We start from the raw sequence: 19,166 nt of genomic DNA on the forward strand, positions 1-19,166 counted from the left end.
ATAGATTGGATTTTACAACAGGTAGTATTCAGTAATTGTGGCATGTTCTTCATATATTTAGATGTTCTCCCAATTGGGAGCGCCAGCCTTGGCTCTGGGAGGATGAATTTGCATCAGATCTTGAGTTACAATTTTTGATTGATTTGAAATTCGGGGCAACATCCTTTGAGCCGGATTAAAACCAGGGAGCAAAGGACTTGTCCTCGGAATTACTTTAGTCCTCCTCTTTACCAACAGAGCTATCGAAGTATTGCTGGAACTCACTCTGGTTTGGGGAGTCCCTACTCATGACGTTGGGAGAAACCAGATATAAATTGACTTGAGTAGATTCAGACAAATTCGCCAAAGATTTTTATTTACAGTTTTGGATTAAAATTGGAAACCCTGCAACAGTTCCTTCGAGCCGGATTTGAACCAGCGACCTAAGGAATTCCGATTAGAACTTCCATCGCGTTCAGCTGAATGAATGTACGTTTGTACACTCTACAGTCCTCCGCTCTACCAACTGAGCTATCGAAGGCATGCTCCACTCGTCTGCATTATTGGGAGTGCTTACCTGTGGTGTTAGAATGGCCGACTAGTGGATTTTGATGAAGTAGCAACAGATTTTTATTTCATTTTTTCAATCTTGATTAAGATTTAAAATCCAGTAAAATGTCCTTTGAGCTGCATTTGAAATAGCTACTTCAAAATTTTGGTGTGGAACCACAAGAGTTTTCCACTTTGCCAACTGACTTACCAGATTTGTGCTATTGGGACAGAAAACCGATATAGATTGGATTTTACAACAGGTAGTATTCAGTAATTGTGGCATGTTCCTTATATATTTAGATGCTCTCCCAATTGGGAGGGCCAGCCTTGGCTCTGGGAGGATGAATTTCCTTCAGATCTTTAGTTACAATTTTTGATTGATTTGAAATTCGGGGCAACATCCTTTGAGCCGGATGAAAACCAGGGAGCAAAGGACTTGTGCTCGGAATCACTTAAGACCTCCGCTTTACCAACAGAGCTATCAAAGTATTGCTGGACCTCACTCTGGTTTTGGGATCACCTACTCATGACGTTGGGATTGACCAGACTAGACTTGTGTAGATTCATGCAAATTCACCAAAGATTTTTATTTACAGTTTTGAATTAAAATTGGAAAGCCGGTAATAGTTCCTGCGAGCCGGATTTGAACCAGAACCCAAGGATTTCCAATTCAAACATCCATCGTGTTCCGCCGAACGGATGTCAGTTTTCACACTCTACAGTCCTCCGCTCTACCAACTGCGCTATCGCAGGGATGCTCCACTAGTCTGCATTATTGGGAGTGCTTACCTGTGGTGTTAGAATGGCCGACTAGTGGATTTTGATGAAGTAGCAACAGATTTTTCTTTAAATTTTTCAAGATTGATTAAAATTTGAAATACAGGAAAATGTCCATTGAGCTGCAATTTAAATAGCTACCTCAAAATTATGGGGTGGAACCACAACAGTTTTCCACTTAGAAAACTGAGTTACCAGATTTGTGCTATTGGGACAGACATCCGATATAGATTGGATTTTACAACAGTTAGTATTCAGTAATTGTGGCATGTTCTTCATATATTTAGATGCTCTCCCAATTGGGAGCGCCAGCCTTGGCTCTGGGAGGATGAATTTGCATCAGATCTTTAGTTACAATTTTTGATTGATTTGAAATTCGGGGCAACATCCTTTGAGCCGGATGAAAACCAGGGAGCAAAGTACTTGTGCTCGGAATTACTTAAATCCTCCGCTTTACCAACAGAGTTATCGAAATATTGCTGGAACTCACTCTGGTTTTGGGAGTCCCTACTCATGACGTTGGGACATACGAGATATAAATTGACTTGAGTAGATTCAGACAAATTCGTCAAAGATTTTTATTTAGAGTTTTGGATTAAAATAGGGAACCCTGCAATAGTTCCTGCGAGCCGGATTTGAACCAGAACCCAAGGATTTCCAATTCAAACATCCATCGTGTTCCGCCGAACGGATGTCAGTTTTCACACTCTACAGTCCTCCGCTCTACCAACTGCGCTATCGCAGGGATGCTCCACTAGTCTGCATTATTGGGAGTGCTTACCTGTGGTGTTAGGATGGCCGACTAGTGGATTTTGATGAAGTAGCATCAGATTTTTATTTCATTTTTTCAATCTTGATTAAGATTTAAAATCCAGTAAAATGTCCTTTGAGCTGCATTTGAAATAGCTACTTCAAAATTTTGGTGTGGAACCACAAGAGTTTTCCACTTTGCCAACTGACTTACCAGATTTGTGCTATTGGGACAGACAACCGATATAGATTGGATTTTACAACAGGTAGTATTCAGTAATTGTGGCATGTTCTTCATATATTTAGATGCTCTCCCAATTGGGAGCGCCAGCCTTGGCTCTGGGAGGATGAATTTGCATCTGATCTTTAGTTACAATATTTGATTGATTTGAAATTCGGGGCAACATCCTTTGAGCCGAATGAAAACCAGGGAGCAAAGGACTTGTCCTCGGAATTACTTTAGTCCTCCGCTTTACCAACAGAGCTATCAAAGTATTGCTGGAACTCACTCTGGTTTTGGGAGTCCCTACTCATGACGTTGGGATTGACCAGACTAGACTTGTGTAGATTCATACAAATTCACCAAAGATTTTTATTTACAGTTTTGAATTAAAATTGGAAAGCCGGTAATAGTCCCTTCGAGCCGGATTTGAAACAGCGACCGAAGGATTTCCGATTAGAACTTCCATCGCGTTCCGCCGAAAGGATGTCAGTTTTCACACTCTACAGTCCTCCGCTCTACCGACTGAGCTATCGCAGGGATGCTCTACTAGTCTGCATTATTGGGAGTGCTTACCTGTGGTGTTAGGATGGCCGACTAGTGGATTTTGATGAAGTAGCAACAGATTTTTATTTCATTTTTTCAATCTTGATTAAGATTTAAAATCCAGTAAAATGTCCTTTGAGCTGCATTTGAAATAGCTACTTCAAAATTTTGGTGTGGAACCACAACAGTTTTCCACTTTGCCAACTGACTTACCAGATTTGTGCTATTGGGACAGACAACCGATATAGATTGGATTTTACAAGAGGTAGTATTCAGTAATTGTGGCATGTTCTTCATATATTTAGATGCTCTCCCAATTGGGAGCGCCAGCCTTGGCTCTGGGAGGATGAATTTGCATCTGATCTTTAGTTACAATATTTGATTGATTTGAAATTTGGGGCAACATCCTTTGAGCCGAATGAAAACCAGGGAGCAAAGTACTTGTGCTCGGGATTACTTAAATCCTCCGCTTTACCAACAGAGTTATCGAAGTATTGCTGGAACTCACTCTGGTTTTGGGAGTCCCTACTCATGACGTTGGGACATACGAGATATAAATTGACTTGAGTAGATTCAGACAAATTCGCCAAAGATTTTTATTTACAATTTTGGATTAAAATTGGAAACCCTGCAATAGTTCCTTCGAGGTGGATTTGAACCAGGAACCTAAGGATTTCCAATTCAAACATCCATCGTGTTACGCCGAAAGGATTTCAGTTTTCACACTCTACAGTCCTCCGCTCTACCAACTGAGCTATCGAAGGGATGCTCCACTCTTCTGCATTATTGGGAGTGCTTACCTGTGGTGTTAGAATGGCCGACTAGTGGATTTTGATGAAGTAGCAACAGATTTTTCTTTACATTTTTCAAGATTGATTAAAATTTGAAATCCAGGAAAATGTCCATTGAGCTGCAATTTAAATAGCTACCTCAAAATTTTGGTGTGGAACCACAACAGTTTTCCACTTAGAAAACTGAGTTACCAGATTTGTGCTATTGGGACAGACATCCGATATAGATTGGATTTTACAACAGTTAGTATTCAGTAATTGTGGCATGTTCTTCATATATTTAGATGCTCTCCCAATTGGGAGCGCCAGCCTTGGCTCTGGGAGGATGAATTTGCATCTGATCTTTAGTTACAATATTTGATTGATTTGAAATTCGGGGCAACATCCTTTGAGCCGGATGAAAACCAGGGAGCAAAGGACTTGTCCTCGGAATTACTTTAGTCCTCCGCTTTACCAACAGAGCTATCGAAGTATTGCTGGAACTCACTCTGGTTTGGGGAGTCCCTACTCATGACGTTGGGAGAAACCAGATATAAATTGACTTGAGTAGATTCAGACAAATTCGCCAAAGATTTTTATTGACAGTTTTGGATTACAATTGGAAACCCTGCAATAGTTCCTTCGAGCCGGATTTGAACCAGGAACCTAAGGATTTCCAATTCAAACATCCATTGTGTTCCGCCGAAAGGATATCAGTTTTCACACTCAACAGTCCTCCGCTCTACCAACTGCGCTATCGCAGGGATACTCCACTAGTCTGCATTATTGGGAGTGCTTACCTGTGGTGTTAGGATGGACGACTAGTGGATTTTGATGAAGTAGCAACAGATTTTTATTTAATTTTTTCAATCTTGATTAAGATTTAAAATCCAGTAAAATGTCCTTTGAGCTGCATTTGAAATAGCTACTTCAAAATTTTGGTGTTGAACCACAACAGTTTTCCACTTTGCCAACTGAGTTACCAGATTTGTGCTATTGGTTCGAGCCGGATTTGAACCAGCGACCTAAGGATTTCCGATTAGAACTTCCGTCGCGTTCCGCCGAAAGGATGTCAGTTTTCACACTCTACAGTCCTCCGCTCTACCAACTGAGCTATCGAAGGGATCCGCCAGTCACCTGCATTAATGGGAGTGGCTACCTGTGGTATTAGGATGGCCGACTAGTGGATTTTGATGAAGTAGCAACAGAATTTTATCTACTTTTTCAATCTTGATTAAGATATGAAATCCAGTAAAATGTCCTTTGAGCTGCATTTGAAATAGCTACTTCAAAATTTTGGTGTGGAACCACAAGTTTTCCACTTTGCCAACTGAGTTACCTGATTTGTGCTATTGGGACAGACAACCGAGATAGATTGGATTTTACAACAGGTAGTATTCAGTAATTGTGGCATGTTCTTCATATATTTAGATGCTCTCCCAATTGGGAGGGCCAGCCTTGGCTCTGGGAGGATGAATGTGCTTCAGATCTTTAGTTACAATTTTTGATTGATTTGAAATTCGGGGCAACATCCTTTGAGCCGGATGAAAACCAGGGAGCAAAGGACTTGTGCTCTGAATCACTTAAGACCTCCGCTTTACCAACAGAGCTATCAAAGTATTGCTGGACCTCACTCTGGTTTTGGGATCACCTACTCATGGCGTTGGGATAGACCAGACTAGACTTGTGTAGATTCATATAAATTCATCAAAGATTTTTATTTACAGTTTTGAATTAAAATTGGAAAGCCTGTAATAGTTCCTTTGAGCCGGATTTGAACCAGCGAGCTAAGGATTTCCGATTAGCACTTCCATCGCGTTCCGCCGAAAGGATGTCAGTTTTCACACTCTACAGTCCTCCACTCTACCAACTGAGCTATCGAAGGGATGCTCCTCGTCGCTGCATTATTGGGAGTGCCTACCTGTGGTGTTAGGATGGCTGACTAGTTGATTTTGATGATGTAGCAACAGATTTTTCTTTACATTTTTCAAGATTGATTCAAATTTGAAATCCAATAAAATGTCCTTTGAGCTGCATTTGAAATAGCTACTTCAAAATTTTGGTGTGGAACCACAACACTTTTCCACTTTGCCAACTGACTTACCAGATTTGTGCTATTGGGACAGACAACCGATATAGATTGGATTTTACAAGAGGTAGTATTCAGTAATTGTGGCATGTTCTTCATATATTTAGATGCTCTCCCAATTGGGAGGGCCAGCCTTGGCTCTGGGAGGATGAATTTGCATCTGATCTTTAGTTACAATATTTGATTGATTTGAAATTCGGGGCAACATCCTTTGAGCCGAATGAAAACCAGGGAGCAAAGGACTTGTCCTCGGAATTACTTTAGTCCTCCGCTTTACCAACAGAGCTATCAAAGTATTGCTTGAACTCACTCTGGTTTGGGGAGTCCCTACTCATGACGTTGGGAGAAACCAGATATAAATTGACTTGAGTAGATTCAGACAAATACGCCAAAAATTTTTATTTACAGTTTTGGATTAAAATTGGAAACCCTGCAACAGTTCCTTCGAGCCGGATTTGAACCAGCGACCTAAGGAATTACGATTAGAACTTCCATCGCGTTCAGCTGAAAGAATGTCAGTTTGCACACTCTACAGTCCTCCGCTCTACCAACTGAACTACCGAAGGGATGCTCCACTCATCTGCATTGTTGGGAGTGCCTACCTGTGGTGATAGGATGGCCAACTAGTGGATTTTGATGAAGTAGCAACAGATTTTTATTTCATTTTTTCAAAATTGATTAAGATTTAAAATCCAGTAAAATGTCCTTAGAGCTGCATTTTAAATAGCTACCTCAATATTTTGGAGTGGAACCACAACAGTTTTCCACTTTGCCAACTGAGTTACCAGATTTGTGCTATTGGGACAGACAACTGATATTGACTGGAATTTACAACAGGTAGTATGAAGTAATTGTGGCATGTTCCTTATATATTTAGATAATCACCCAATTGGGAGCGCCAGCCTTGGCTCTGGGAGGATGAATTTGCATCAGATCTTTAGTTACAATATTTGATCCATTTGAAATTCGGGGCAACATCCTTTGAGCCGGATGAAAACCAGGGAGCTAAGTACTTGTGCTCGGAATTACTTAAATACTCCGCTTTACCAACAGAGTTATCGAAGTATTGCTGGAACTCACTCTGGTTTTGGGAGTCCCTACTCATGACGTTGGGACATACGAGATATAAATTGACTTGAGTAGATTCAGACAAATTCGCCAAAGATTTTTATTTACAATTTTGGATTAAAATTGGAAACCCTGCAATAGTTCCTTCGAAGTGGATTTGAACCAGGAACCTAAGGATTTCCAATTCAAACATCCATCGTGTTCCGCCGAAAGGATGTCAGTTTTCACACTCTACAGTCCTCCGCTCTACCAACTGAGCTACCGAAGGGATGCTCCACTCATATGCATTGTTGGGAGTGCCTACCTGTGGTGATAGGATGGCCAACTAGTGGATTTTGATGAAGTCGCAACAGATTTTTATTTCATTTTTTCAAAATTTCTTAAGATTTAAAATCCGGTAAAATGTCATTAGAGCTGCATTTTAAATAGCTACCTCAATATTTTGGAGTGGAACCACAACAGTTTTCCACTTTGCCAACTGAGTTACCAGATTTGTGCTATTGGGACAGAACACTGATATAGACTGGAATTTATAACAGGTAGTATTCAGTAATTGTGGCATGTTCCTTATATATTTAGATAATCACCCAATTGGGAGCGCCAGCCGTGGTTTTGGGCGGATGAATTTTTATAAGATCTTTAGTTACAATTTTTGATTAATTTGAAATTCGGGCAACATCCTTTGAGCCGGATTAAAACCAGGGAGCAAAGTACTTGTGCTCGGAATTACTTAAGACCTCCGCTTCACCAACAGAGCTATCAAAGTATTGCTGGACCTCACTCTGGTTTTGGGATCACCTACTCATGACGTTGGGAGATACCAGATATAAATTGACTTGAGTAGATTCAGACACATTCGCCAAAATTTTTTATTTACAGTTTTGGATTAAAATTGGAAAGCCTGTAATAGTTCCTTCGAGCCGGATTTGAACCAGCGACCTAAGGATTTCTGGTTAGAACTTCCATCGCATTCCGCCGAAAGGATGTCAGTTTTCACACTCTACAGTCCTCCACTCTACCAACTGAGCTATCGAAGGCATCCGCCAGTCATCTGCATTATTGGGAGTGCCTACCTGTGGTATTAGGATGGCCGACTAGTGGATTTTGATGAAGTAGCAACGGATTTTTATTTCATTTTTTCAATATTGATTAAGATTTAAAATCCAGTCAAATGTCCTTTGAGCTGCATTTTAAATAGCTATCTCAAAATCTTGGTGTGGAACTACAACAGTTTTCCACATTGCCAACTGAGTTACCAGATTTGTGCTATTGGGACAGACAACCGATATAGATTGAATTTTACAACAGGTAGTATTCCGTAATTGTGGCATGTTCTTCATATATTTAGATGCTCTCCCAATTGGGAGCGCCAGCCTTGGCTCTGGGAGGATGAATTTGCATCAGATCTTTAGTTACAATTTTTGATTGATTTGAAATTCGGGGCAACATCCTTTGAGCCGGATTAAAACCAGGGAGCAAAGTACTTGTGCTCGGAATTACTTAAATCCTCCGCTTTACCAACAGAGCAATCGAAGTATTGCTGGAACTCACTCTGGTTTTGGGAGTTCCTACTCATGATGTTGGGAGATACCAGATATAAATTGACTTGAGTAGATTCAGACACATTCGCCAAAAATTTTTATTTAGTTTTGGATTAAAATTGGTAACCCTGCAGTAGTTACTTCGAGCCGGATTTGAACCAGCGACCTAAGGATTTCCAATTCGAACATTCATCGTTTTCCGCCGAAAAGTTGTCAGTTTTCACACTCTCCAGTCCTCCGCTCTACCAACTGAGATATCGAAGGGATGCTCCACGCATCTGCATTATTGGGAGTGCCTACCTGTGGTGTTAGGATGGCCGACTAGTGGATTTTGATGAAGTAGCAACAGATTTTTATTTCATTTTTTCAATCTTGATTAACATTTAAAATCCAGTAAAATGTCCTTTGAGCTGCATTTGAAATAGCTACTTCAAAATTTTATTGTGAACCACAACAGTTTTCCACTTTGCCAACTGAGTTACCAGATTTGTGCTATTGGGACAGACAACCGATATAGATTGGATTTTACAACAGGTAGTATTCAGTAATTGTGGCATGTTCCTTATATATTTAGATGCTCTCCCAATTGGGAGCGCCAGCCTTGGCTCTGGGAGGATCAATTTGCTTCAGATCTTTAGTTACAATTTTTGATTGATTTGAAATTCGGGGCACCATCCTTTGAGCCGGATGAAAACCAGGGAGCAAAGGACTTGTGCTAGGAATTACTTAAGTCCTCTGCTTTACCAACAGAGCTATCAAAGTATTGCTGGTACTCACTCTGGTTTTGGGAGTCCCTACTCATGACGTTGGGAGATACCAGATTTGACTCGAGTAGATTCAAACAAATTTGCCAAAGATTTTTATTTACAATTTTTGATCAAGAATAGAAAGTCTGCAAAAATTCATTGGGGCCAGATTTGAAACAGCAACCCAAGTATTTTATTAGAACTTCGATCGCTTTCAGTCGAAAGGAGGTCAGTTTTCAAACTCTACAGTCCTCCCCTCAACCTATTGAGCTATGGAAGGGGTGCGCCGCAGATCAGCATTATTGAAAGTGTCCACCAATAGTGTAAGGATGGCCGACTAGTGGATTTTGATGAAGTAGCAACGGATTTTTATTTCATTTTTTCAATATTGATTAAGATTTAAAATCCAGTCAAATGTCCTTTGAGCTGCATTTTAAATAGCTATCTCAAAATCTTGGTGTGGAACTACAACAGTTTTCCACATTGCCAACTGAGTTACCAGATTTGTGCTATTGGGACAGACAACCGATATAGATTGGATTTTACAACAGGTAGTATTCCGTAATTGTGGCATGTTCTTCATATATTTAGATGCTCTCCCAATTGGGAGCGCCAGCCTTGGCTCTGGGAGGATGAATTTGCATCTGATCTTTAGTTACAATATTTGATTGATTTGAAATTCGGGGCAACATCCTTTGAGCCGGATGAAAACCAGGGAGCAAAGGACTTGTCCTCGGAATTACTTTAGTCCTCCGCTTTACCAACAGAGCTATCGAAGTATTGCTGGAACTCACTCTGGTTTGGGGAGTCCCTACTCATGACGTTGGGAGAAACCAGATATAAATTGACTTGAGTAGATTCAGACAAATTCGCCAAAGATTTTTATTTACAGTTTTGGATTAAAATTGGAAACCCTGCAATAGTTCCTTCGAGCCGGATTTGAACCAGGAACCTAAGGATTGCCAATTCAAACATCCATCGTGTTCCGCCGAAAGGATGTCAGTTTTCACACTCTACAGTCCTCCGCTCTACCAACTGAGCTATCGAAGGCATGCGCCACTCGTCTGCATTATTGGGAGTGCTTACCTGTGGTGTTAGAATGGCCGACTAGTGGATTTTGATGAAGTAGCAACATATTTTTCTTTAAATTTTTCAAGATTCATTAAAATTTGAAATCCAGGAAAATGTCCTTTGAGCTGCATTTTAAATAGCTACTTCAAAATTTTGGTGTGGAACCACAACAGTTTTCCACTTTGCCAACTGAGTTACCAGATTTGTGCTATTGGGACACACAACTGATATAGACTGGAATTTACAACAGGTAGTATTCAGTAATTGTGGCATGTTCTTCATATATTTAGATGCTCTCCCAATTGGGAGCGCCAGCCTTGGCTCTGGGAGGATGAATTTGCATCTGATCTTTAGTTACAATTTTTGATTGATTTGAAATTCGGGGCAACATCCTTTGAGCCGGATGAAAACCAGGGAGCAAAGGACTTGTCCTCGGAATTACTTTAGTCCTCCTCTTTACCAACAGAGCTATCGAAGTATTGCTGGAACTCACTCTGGTTTGGGGAGTCCCTACTCATGACGTTGGGAGAAACCAGATATAAATTGACTTGAGTAGATTCAGACAAATTCGCCAAAGATTTTTATTTACAGTTTTGAATTAAAATTGGGACGCCGGTAATAGTTCCTTCGAGCCGGATTTGAACCAGCGACCTAAGGATTTCCAATTAGAACTTCCATCGCGTTCCGCCAAAAGGATGTCAGTTTTCACACTCTACAGTCCTCCGCTCTACTGACTGAGCTATCGAAGGGATGCTCCTCTTGTCTGCATTATTGGGAGTACCTACCTGTGGTGTTAGGACGGCTGACAAGTGGATTTTGATGATGTAGCAACAGATTTTTCTTTAAATTTTTAAAGATTGATTAAAATTTGAAATCCAGGAAAATGTCCTTTGAGCTGCAATTTAAATAGCTACCTCAAAATTTTGGTGTGGAACCACAACAGTTTTCCACTTTGCCAACTGAGTTACCATATTTGTGCTATTGGGACAGACAACTGATATAGACTGGAATTTACAACAGGTAGTATTAAGTAATTGTGGCATGTTCCTTATATATTTAGATAATCACCCAATTGGGAGCGCCAGCCTTGGCTCTGGGAGGATGAATTTGCATCAGATCTTTAGTTACAATATTTGATCCATTTGAAATTCGGGGCAACATCCTTTGAGCCGGATGAAAACCAGGGAGCAAAGTATTTGTGCTCGGGATTACTTAAATCCTCCGCTTTACCAACAGAGTTATCGAAGTATTGCTGGAACTCACTCTGGTTTTGGGAGTCCCTACTCATGACGTTGGGACATACGAGATATAAATTGACTTGAGTAGATTCAGACAAATTCGCCAAAGATTTTTATTTACAGTTTTGGATTAAAATTGGAAAACCTGCAATAGTTCCTTCGAGCCGGATTTGAACCAGGAACCTTGGGATTTCCAATTCAAACATCCATCGTATTCCGCCGAAAGGATGTCAGTTTTCACACTCTACATTCCTCCGCTCTACCAACTGAGCTATCGAAGGGATGCTCCACTCGTCTGCATTATTGGGAGTGCTTACCTGTGGTGTTAGAATGGCCGACTAGTGGATTTTGATGAAGTAGCAACAGATTTTTCTTTAAATTTTTCAAGATTGATTAAAATTTGAAATCCAGGAAAATGTCCATTGAGCTGCAATTTAAATAGCTACCTCAAAATTTTGGTGTGGAACCACAACAGTTTTCCCCTTAGAAAACTGAGTTACCAGATTTGTGCTATTGGGACAGACATCCGATATAGATTGGATTTTACAACAGTTAGTATTCAGTAATTGTGGCATGTTCTTCAAATATTTAGATGCTCTCCCAATTGGGAGCGCCAGCCTTGGCTCAGGGAGGATGAATTTGCATCAGATCTTTAGTTACAATTTTTCATTGATTTGAAATTCTGGGCAACATCCTTTGAGCCGGATGAAAACCAGGGAGCAAAGGACTTGTCCTCGGAATTACTTTAGTCCTCCGCTTTACCAACAGAGCTATGGAAGTATTGCTGGAACTCACTCAGGTTTGGGGAGTCCCTACTCATGACGTTGGGAGAAACCAGATATAAATTGACTTGAGTAGATTCAGACAAATTCACCAAAGATTTTACTTTACAGTTTTGAAGTAAAATTGGAAACCCTGCAATAGTTCCTTCGAGCCGGATTTGAACCAGCGACCTAAGGATTTCCGATTAGAACTTCCATCGCGCTCCGCTGAAAGAATGTCAGTTTGCACACTCTACAGTCCTCCGCTCTACCAACTGAGCTACCGAAGGGATGCTCCACTCATCTGCATTGTTGGGAGTGCCTACCTGTGGTGTTAGGATGGCCGACTAGTGGATTTTTATGAAGTAGCAACAGATTTTTATTTCATTTTTTCAAAATTGATTAAGATTTAAAATCCAGTAAAATGTCCTTAGAGCTTCATTTTAAATAGCTACCTCAATATTTTGGAGTGGAACCACAACAGTTTTCCACTTTGCCAACTGAGTTACCAGATTTGTGCTATTGGGACAGACAACTGATATAGACTGGAATTTACAACAGTTTGTATTCAGTAATTGTGGCATGTTCTTCATATATTTAGATGCTCTCCCAATTGGGAGCGCCAGCCTTGGCTCTGGGAGGATGAATTTGCATCAGATCTTGAGTTACAATTTTTGATTGATTTGAAATTCGGGGCAACATCCTTTGAGCCGGATTAAAACCAGGGAGCAAAGTACTTGTGCTCGGAATTACTTAAATCCTCCGCTTTACCAACAGAGCAATCGAAGTATTGCTGGAACTCACTCTGGTTTTGGGAGTCCCTACTCATGACGTTGGGAGATACCAGATATAAATTGACTTGAGTAGATTCAGACAAATTCGCCAAAGATTTTTATTTACAGGTTTGGATTAAAATTGGGAACCCTGCAATTGTTCCTTCGCGCCGGATTTGAACCCGGAACCTAAGGATTTCCAATTCAAACATCCATCGTGTTCCGCCGAAAGGATGTCAATTTTCACACTCTACAGTCCTCCGCTCTACCAACTGCGCTATCGCAGGGATGCTCCACTAGTCTGCATTATTGGGAGTGCCTACCTGTGGTGTTAGGATGGCTGACTAGTTGATTTTGATGATGTAGCAACAGATTTTTCTTTACATTTTTCAAGATTGATTCAAATTTGAAATCCAATAAAATGTCCTTTGAGCTGCATTTGAAATAGCTACTTCAAAATTTTGGTGTGGAACCACAACACTTTTCCACTTTGCCAACTGACTTACCAGATTTGTGCTATTGGGACAGACAACCGATATAGATTGGATTTTACAAGAGGTAGTATTCAGTAATTGTGGCATGTTCTTCATATATTTAGATGCTCTCCCAATTGGGAGGGCCAGCCTTGGCTCTGGGAGGATGAATTTGCATCTGATCTTTAGTTACAATATTTGATTGATTTGAAATTCGGGGCAACATCCTTTGAGCCGAATGAAAACCAGGGAGCAAAGGACTTGTCCTCGGAATTACTTTAGTCCTCCGCTTTACCAACAGAGCTATCAAAGTATTGCTTGAACTCACTCTGGTTTGGGGAGTCCCTACTCATGACGTTGGGAGAAACCAGATATAAATTGACTTGAGTAGATTCAGACAAATACGCCAAAAATTTTTATTTACAGTTTTGGATTAAAATTGGAAACCCTGCAACAGTTCCTTCGAGCCGGATTTGAACCAGCGACCTAAGGAATTACGATTAGAACTTCCATCGCGTTCAGCTGAAAGAATGTCAGTTTGCACACTCTACAGTCCTCCGCTCTACCAACTGAACTACCGAAGGGATGCTCCACTCATCTGCATTGTTGGGAGTGCCTACCTGTGGTGATAGGATGGCCAACTAGTGGATTTTGATGAAGTAGCAACAGATTTTTATTTCATTTTTTCAAAATTGATTAAGATTTAAAATCCAGTAAAATGTCCTTAGAGCTGCATTTTAAATAGCTACCTCAATATTTTGGAGTGGAACCACAACAGTTTTCCACTTTGCCAACTGAGTTACCAGATTTGTGCTATTGGGACAGACAACTGATATTGACTGGAATTTACAACAGGTAGTATGAAGTAATTGTGGCATGTTCCTTATATATTTAGATAATCACCCAATTGGGAGCGCCAGCCTTGGCTCTGGGAGGATGAATTTGCATCAGATCTTTAGTTACAATATTTGATCCATTTGAAATTCGGGGCAACATCCTTTGAGCCGGATGAAAACCAGGGAGCTAAGTACTTGTGCTCGGAATTACTTAAATACTCCGCTTTACCAACAGAGTTATCGAAGTATTGCTGGAACTCACTCTGGTTTTGGGAGTCCCTACTCATGACGTTGGGACATACGAGATATAAATTGACTTGAGTAGATTCAGACAAATTCGCCAAAGATTTTTATTTACAATTTTGGATTAAAATTGGAAACCCTGCAATAGTTCCTTCGAAGTGGATTTGAACCAGGAACCTAAGGATTTCCAATTCAAACATCCATCGTGTTCCGCCGAAAGGATGTCAGTTTTCACACTCTACAGTCCTCCGCTCTACCAACTGAGCTACCGAAGGGATGCTCCACTCATATGCATTGTTGGGAGTGCCTACCTGTGGTGATAGGATGGCCAACTAGTGGATTTTGATGAAGTCGCAACAGATTTTTATTTCATTTTTTCAAAATTTCTTAAGATTTAAAATCCGGTAAAATGTCATTAGAGCTGCATTTTAAATAGCTACCTCAATATTTTGGAGTGGAACCACAACAGTTTTCCACTTTGCCAACTGAGTTACCAGATTTGTGCTATTGGGACAGAACACTGATATAGACTGGAATTTATAACAGGTAGTATTCAGTAATTGTGGCATGTTCCTTATATATTTAGATAATCACCCAATTGGGAGCGCCAGCCGTGGTTTTGGGCGGATGAATTTTTATAAGATCTTTAGTTACAATTTTTGATTAATTTGAAATTCGGGCAACATCCTTTGAGCCGGATTAAAACCAGGGAGCAAAGTACTTGTGCTCGGAATTACTTAAGACCTCCGCTTCACCAACAGAGCTATCAAAGTATTGCTGGACCTCACTCTGGTTTTGGGATCACCTACTCATGACGTTGGGAGATACCAGATATAAATTGACTTGAGTAGATTCAGACACATTCGCCAAAATTTTTTATTTACAGTTTTGGATTAAAATTGGAAAGCCTGTAATAGTTCCTTCGAGCCGGATTTGAACCAGCGACCTAAGTATTTCTGGTTAGAACTTCCATCGCATTCCGCCGAAAGGATGTCAGTTTTCACACTCTACAGTCCTCCACTCTACCAACTGAGCTATCGAAGGCATCCGCCAGTCATCTGCATTATTGGGAGTGCCTACCTGTGGTATTAGGATGGCCGACTAGTGGATTTTGATGAAGTAGCAACAGAATTTTATCTACTTTTTCAATCTTGATTAAGATATGAAATCCAGTAAAATGTCCTTTGAGCTGCATTTTAAATAGCTACTTCAAACTTTTGGTGTGGAACCACAACAGTTTTCAACTTTGCCAACTGAGTTACCAGATTTGTGCTATATGGACAGACAACCGATATAGATTGAATTTTACAACAGGTAGTATTCCGTAATTGTGGCATGTTCTTCATATATTTAGATGCTCTCCCAATTGGGAGCGCCAGCCTTGGCTCTGGGAGGATGAATTTGCATCAGATCTTTAGTTACAATTTTTGATTGATTTGAAATTCGGGGCAACATCCTTTGAGCCGGATTAAAACCAGGGAGCAAAGTACTTGTGCTCGGAATTACTTAAATCCTCCGCTTTACCAACAGAGCAATCGAAGTATTGCTGGAACTCACTCTGGTTTTGGGAGTTTCTACTCATGATGTTGGGAGATACCAGATATAAATTGACTTGAGTAGATTCAGACACATTCGCCAAAAATTTTTATTTAGTTTTGGATTAAAATTGGTAACCCTGCAGTAGTTACTTCGAGCCGGATTTGAACCAGCGACCTAAGGATTTCCAATTCGAACATTCATCGTTTTCCGCCGAAAAGTTGTCAGTTTTCACACTCTCCAGTCCTCCGCTCTACCAACTGAGATATCGAAGGGATGCTCCACGCATCTGCATTATTGGGAGTGCCTACCTGTGGTGTTAGGATGGCCGACTAGTGGATTTTGATGAAGTAGCAACAGATTTTTATTTCATTTTTTCAATCTTGATTAACATTTAAAATCCAGTAAAATGTCCTTTGAGCTGCATTTGAAATAGCTACTTCAAAATTTTATTGTGAACCACAACAGTTTTCCACTTTGCCAACTGAGTTACCAGATTTGTGCTATTGGGACAGACAACCGATATAGATTGGATTTTACAACAGGTAGTATTCAGTAATTGTGGCATGTTCCTTATATATTTAGATGCTCTCCCAATTGGGAGCGCCAGCCTTGGCTCTGGGAGGATCAATTTGCTTCAGATCTTTAGTTACAATTTTTGATTGATTTGAAATTCGGGGCACCATCCTTTGAGCCGGATGAAAACCAGGGAGCAAAGGACTTGTGCTAGGAATTACTTAAGTCCTCTGCTTTACCAACAGAGCTATCAAAGTATTGCTGGTACTCACTCTGGTTTTGGGAGTCCCTACTCATGACGTTGGGAGATACCAGATTTGACTCGAGTAGATTCAAACAAATTTGCCAAAGATTTTTATTTACAATTTTTGATCAAGAATAGAAAGTCTGCAAAAATTCATTGGGGCCAGATTTGAAACAGCAACCCAAGTATTTTATTAGAACTTCGATCGCTTTCAGTCGAAAGGAGGTCAGTTTTCAAACTCTACAGTCCTCCCCTCAACCTATTGAGCTATGGAAGGGGTGCGCCGCAGATCAGCATTATTGAAAGTGTCCACCAATAGTGTAAGGATGGCCGACTAGTGGATTTTGATGAAGTAGCAACGGATTTTTATTTCATTTTTTCAATATTGATTAAGATTTAAAATCCAGTCAAATGTCCTTTGAGCTGCATTTTAAATAGCTATCTCAAAATCTTGGTGTGGAACTACAACAGTTTTCCACATTGCCAACTGAGTTACCAGATTTGTGCTATTGGGACAGACAACCGATATAGATTGGATTTTACAACAGGTAGTATTCCGTAATTGTGGCATGTTCTTCATATATTTAGATGCTCTCCCAATTGGGAGCGCCAGCCTTGGCTCTGGGAGGATGAATTTGCATCTGATCTTTAGTTACAATATTTGATTGATTTGAAATTCGGGGCAACATCCTTTGAGCCGGATGAAAACCAGGGAGCAAAGGACTTGTCCTCGGAATTACTTTAGTCCTCCGCTTTACCAACAGAGCTATCGAAGTATTGCTGGAACTCACTCTGGTTTGGGGAGTCCCTACTCATGACGTTGGGAGAAACCAGATATAAATTGACTTGAGTAGATTCAGACAAATTCGCCAAAGATTTTTATTTACAGTTTTGGATTAAAATTGGAAACCCTGCAATAGTTCCTTCGAGCCGGATTTGAACCAGGAACCTAAGGATTTCCAATTCAAACATCCATCGTGTTCCGCCGAAAGGATGTCAGTTTTCACACTCTACAGTCCTCCGCTCTACCAACTGAGCTATCGAAGGCATGCGCCACTCGTCTGCATTATTGGGAGTGCTTACCTGTGGTGTTAGAATGGCCGACTAGTGGATTTTGATGAAGTAGCAACATATTTTTCTTTAAATTTTTCAAGATTCATTAAAATTTGAAATCCAGGAAAATGTCCTTTGAGCTGCATTTTAAATAGCTACTTCAAAATTTTGGTGTGGAACCACAACAGTTTTCCACTTTGCCAACTGAGTTACCAGATTTGTGCTATTGGGACACACAACTGATATAGACTGGAATTTACAACAGGTAGTATTCAGTAATTGTGGCATGTTCTTCATATATTTAGATGCTCTCCCAATTGGGAGCGCCAGCCTTGGCTCTGGGAGGATGAATTTGCATCTGATCTTTAGTTACAATTTTTGATTGATTTGAAATTCGGGGCAACATCCTTTGAGCCGGATGAAAACCAGGGAGCAAAGGACTTGTCCTCGGAATTACTTTAGTCCTCCTCTTTACCAACAGAGCTATCGAAGTATTGCTGGAACTCACTCTGGTTTGGGGAGTCCCTACTCATGACGTTGGGAGAAACCAGATATAAATTGACTTGAGTAGATTCAGACAAATTCGCCAAAGATTTTTATTTACAGTTTTGAATTAAAATTGGGACGCCGGTAATAGTTCCTTCGAGCCGGATTTGAACCAGCGACCTAAGGATTTCCAATTAGAACTTCCATCGCGTTCCGCCAAAAGGATGTCAGTTTTCACACTCTACAGTCCTCCGCTCTACTGACTGAGCTATCGAAGGGATGCTCCTCTTGTCTGCATTATTGGGAGTACCTACCTGTGGTGTTAGGACGGCTGACAAGTGGATTTTGATGATGTAGCAACAGATTTTTCTTTAAATTTTTAAAGATTGATTAAAATTTGAAATCCAGGAAAATGTCCTTTGAGCTGCAATTTAAATAGCTACCTCAAAATTTTGGTGTGGAACCACAACAGTTTTCCACTTTGCCAACTGAGTTACCATATTTGTGCTATTGGGACAGACAACTGATATAGACTGGAATTTACAACAGGTAGTATTAAGTAATTGTGGCATGTTCCTTATATATTTAGATAATCACCCAATTGGGAGCGCCAGCCTTGGCTCTGGGAGGATGAATTTGCATCAGATCTTTAGTTACAATATTTGATCCATTTGAAATTCGGGGCAACATCCTTTGAGCCGGATGAAAACCAGGGAGCAAAGTATTTGTGCTCGGGATTACTTAAATCCTCCGCTTTACCAACAGAGTTATCGAAGTATTGCTGGAACTCACTCTGGTTTTGGGAGTCCCTACTCATGACGTTGGGACATACGAGATATAAATTGACTTGAGTAGATTCAGACAAATTCGCCAAAGATTTTTATTTACAGTTTTGGAT

The 19,166-nt window shown here is 40.4% G+C and overlaps 6 non-coding genes across 6 annotated transcripts; all 6 read right to left on the minus strand.

The window, feature by feature from the left end:
- Positions 1-394: 394 nt before the first annotated feature.
- Positions 395-520, minus strand: trnay-gua (transfer RNA tyrosine (anticodon GUA)). Its single transcript has 2 exons — positions 484-520; positions 395-430 (listed from the first exon to the last, which is right to left on the minus strand). It is a non-coding gene; the product is annotated as a tRNA-Tyr (tRNA).
- Positions 521-7,662: 7,142 nt separating this feature from the next.
- trnay-gua (transfer RNA tyrosine (anticodon GUA)) lies at positions 7,663-7,788 on the minus strand. Its single transcript has 2 exons — positions 7,752-7,788; positions 7,663-7,698 (listed from the first exon to the last, which is right to left on the minus strand). It is a non-coding gene; the product is annotated as a tRNA-Tyr (tRNA).
- A 642-nt stretch (positions 7,789-8,430) lies between these two features.
- Positions 8,431-8,556, minus strand: trnas-gga (transfer RNA serine (anticodon GGA)). The gene is made up of 2 exons: positions 8,520-8,556; positions 8,431-8,466 (listed from the first exon to the last, which is right to left on the minus strand). It is a non-coding gene; the product is annotated as a tRNA-Ser (tRNA).
- A 2,176-nt stretch (positions 8,557-10,732) lies between these two features.
- On the minus strand, positions 10,733-10,858 carry trnay-gua (transfer RNA tyrosine (anticodon GUA)). Its single transcript has 2 exons — positions 10,822-10,858; positions 10,733-10,768 (listed from the first exon to the last, which is right to left on the minus strand). It is a non-coding gene; the product is annotated as a tRNA-Tyr (tRNA).
- A 1,414-nt stretch (positions 10,859-12,272) lies between these two features.
- trnay-gua (transfer RNA tyrosine (anticodon GUA)) lies at positions 12,273-12,398 on the minus strand. Its single transcript has 2 exons — positions 12,362-12,398; positions 12,273-12,308 (listed from the first exon to the last, which is right to left on the minus strand). It is a non-coding gene; the product is annotated as a tRNA-Tyr (tRNA).
- A 3,720-nt stretch (positions 12,399-16,118) lies between these two features.
- On the minus strand, positions 16,119-16,244 carry trnas-gga (transfer RNA serine (anticodon GGA)). Its single transcript has 2 exons — positions 16,208-16,244; positions 16,119-16,154 (listed from the first exon to the last, which is right to left on the minus strand). It is a non-coding gene; the product is annotated as a tRNA-Ser (tRNA).
- Between the last annotated feature and the right edge of the window lie 2,922 nt (positions 16,245-19,166).

Source organism: Idiotropiscis lumnitzeri, chromosome 9 (assembly GCF_059441095.1).
Source record: "Idiotropiscis lumnitzeri isolate Australia: NSW breed Sydney's pygmy pipehorse chromosome 9, RoL_Ilum_1.0, whole genome shotgun sequence".
NCBI lineage: Eukaryota > Metazoa > Chordata > Actinopteri > Syngnathiformes > Syngnathidae > Idiotropiscis > Idiotropiscis lumnitzeri.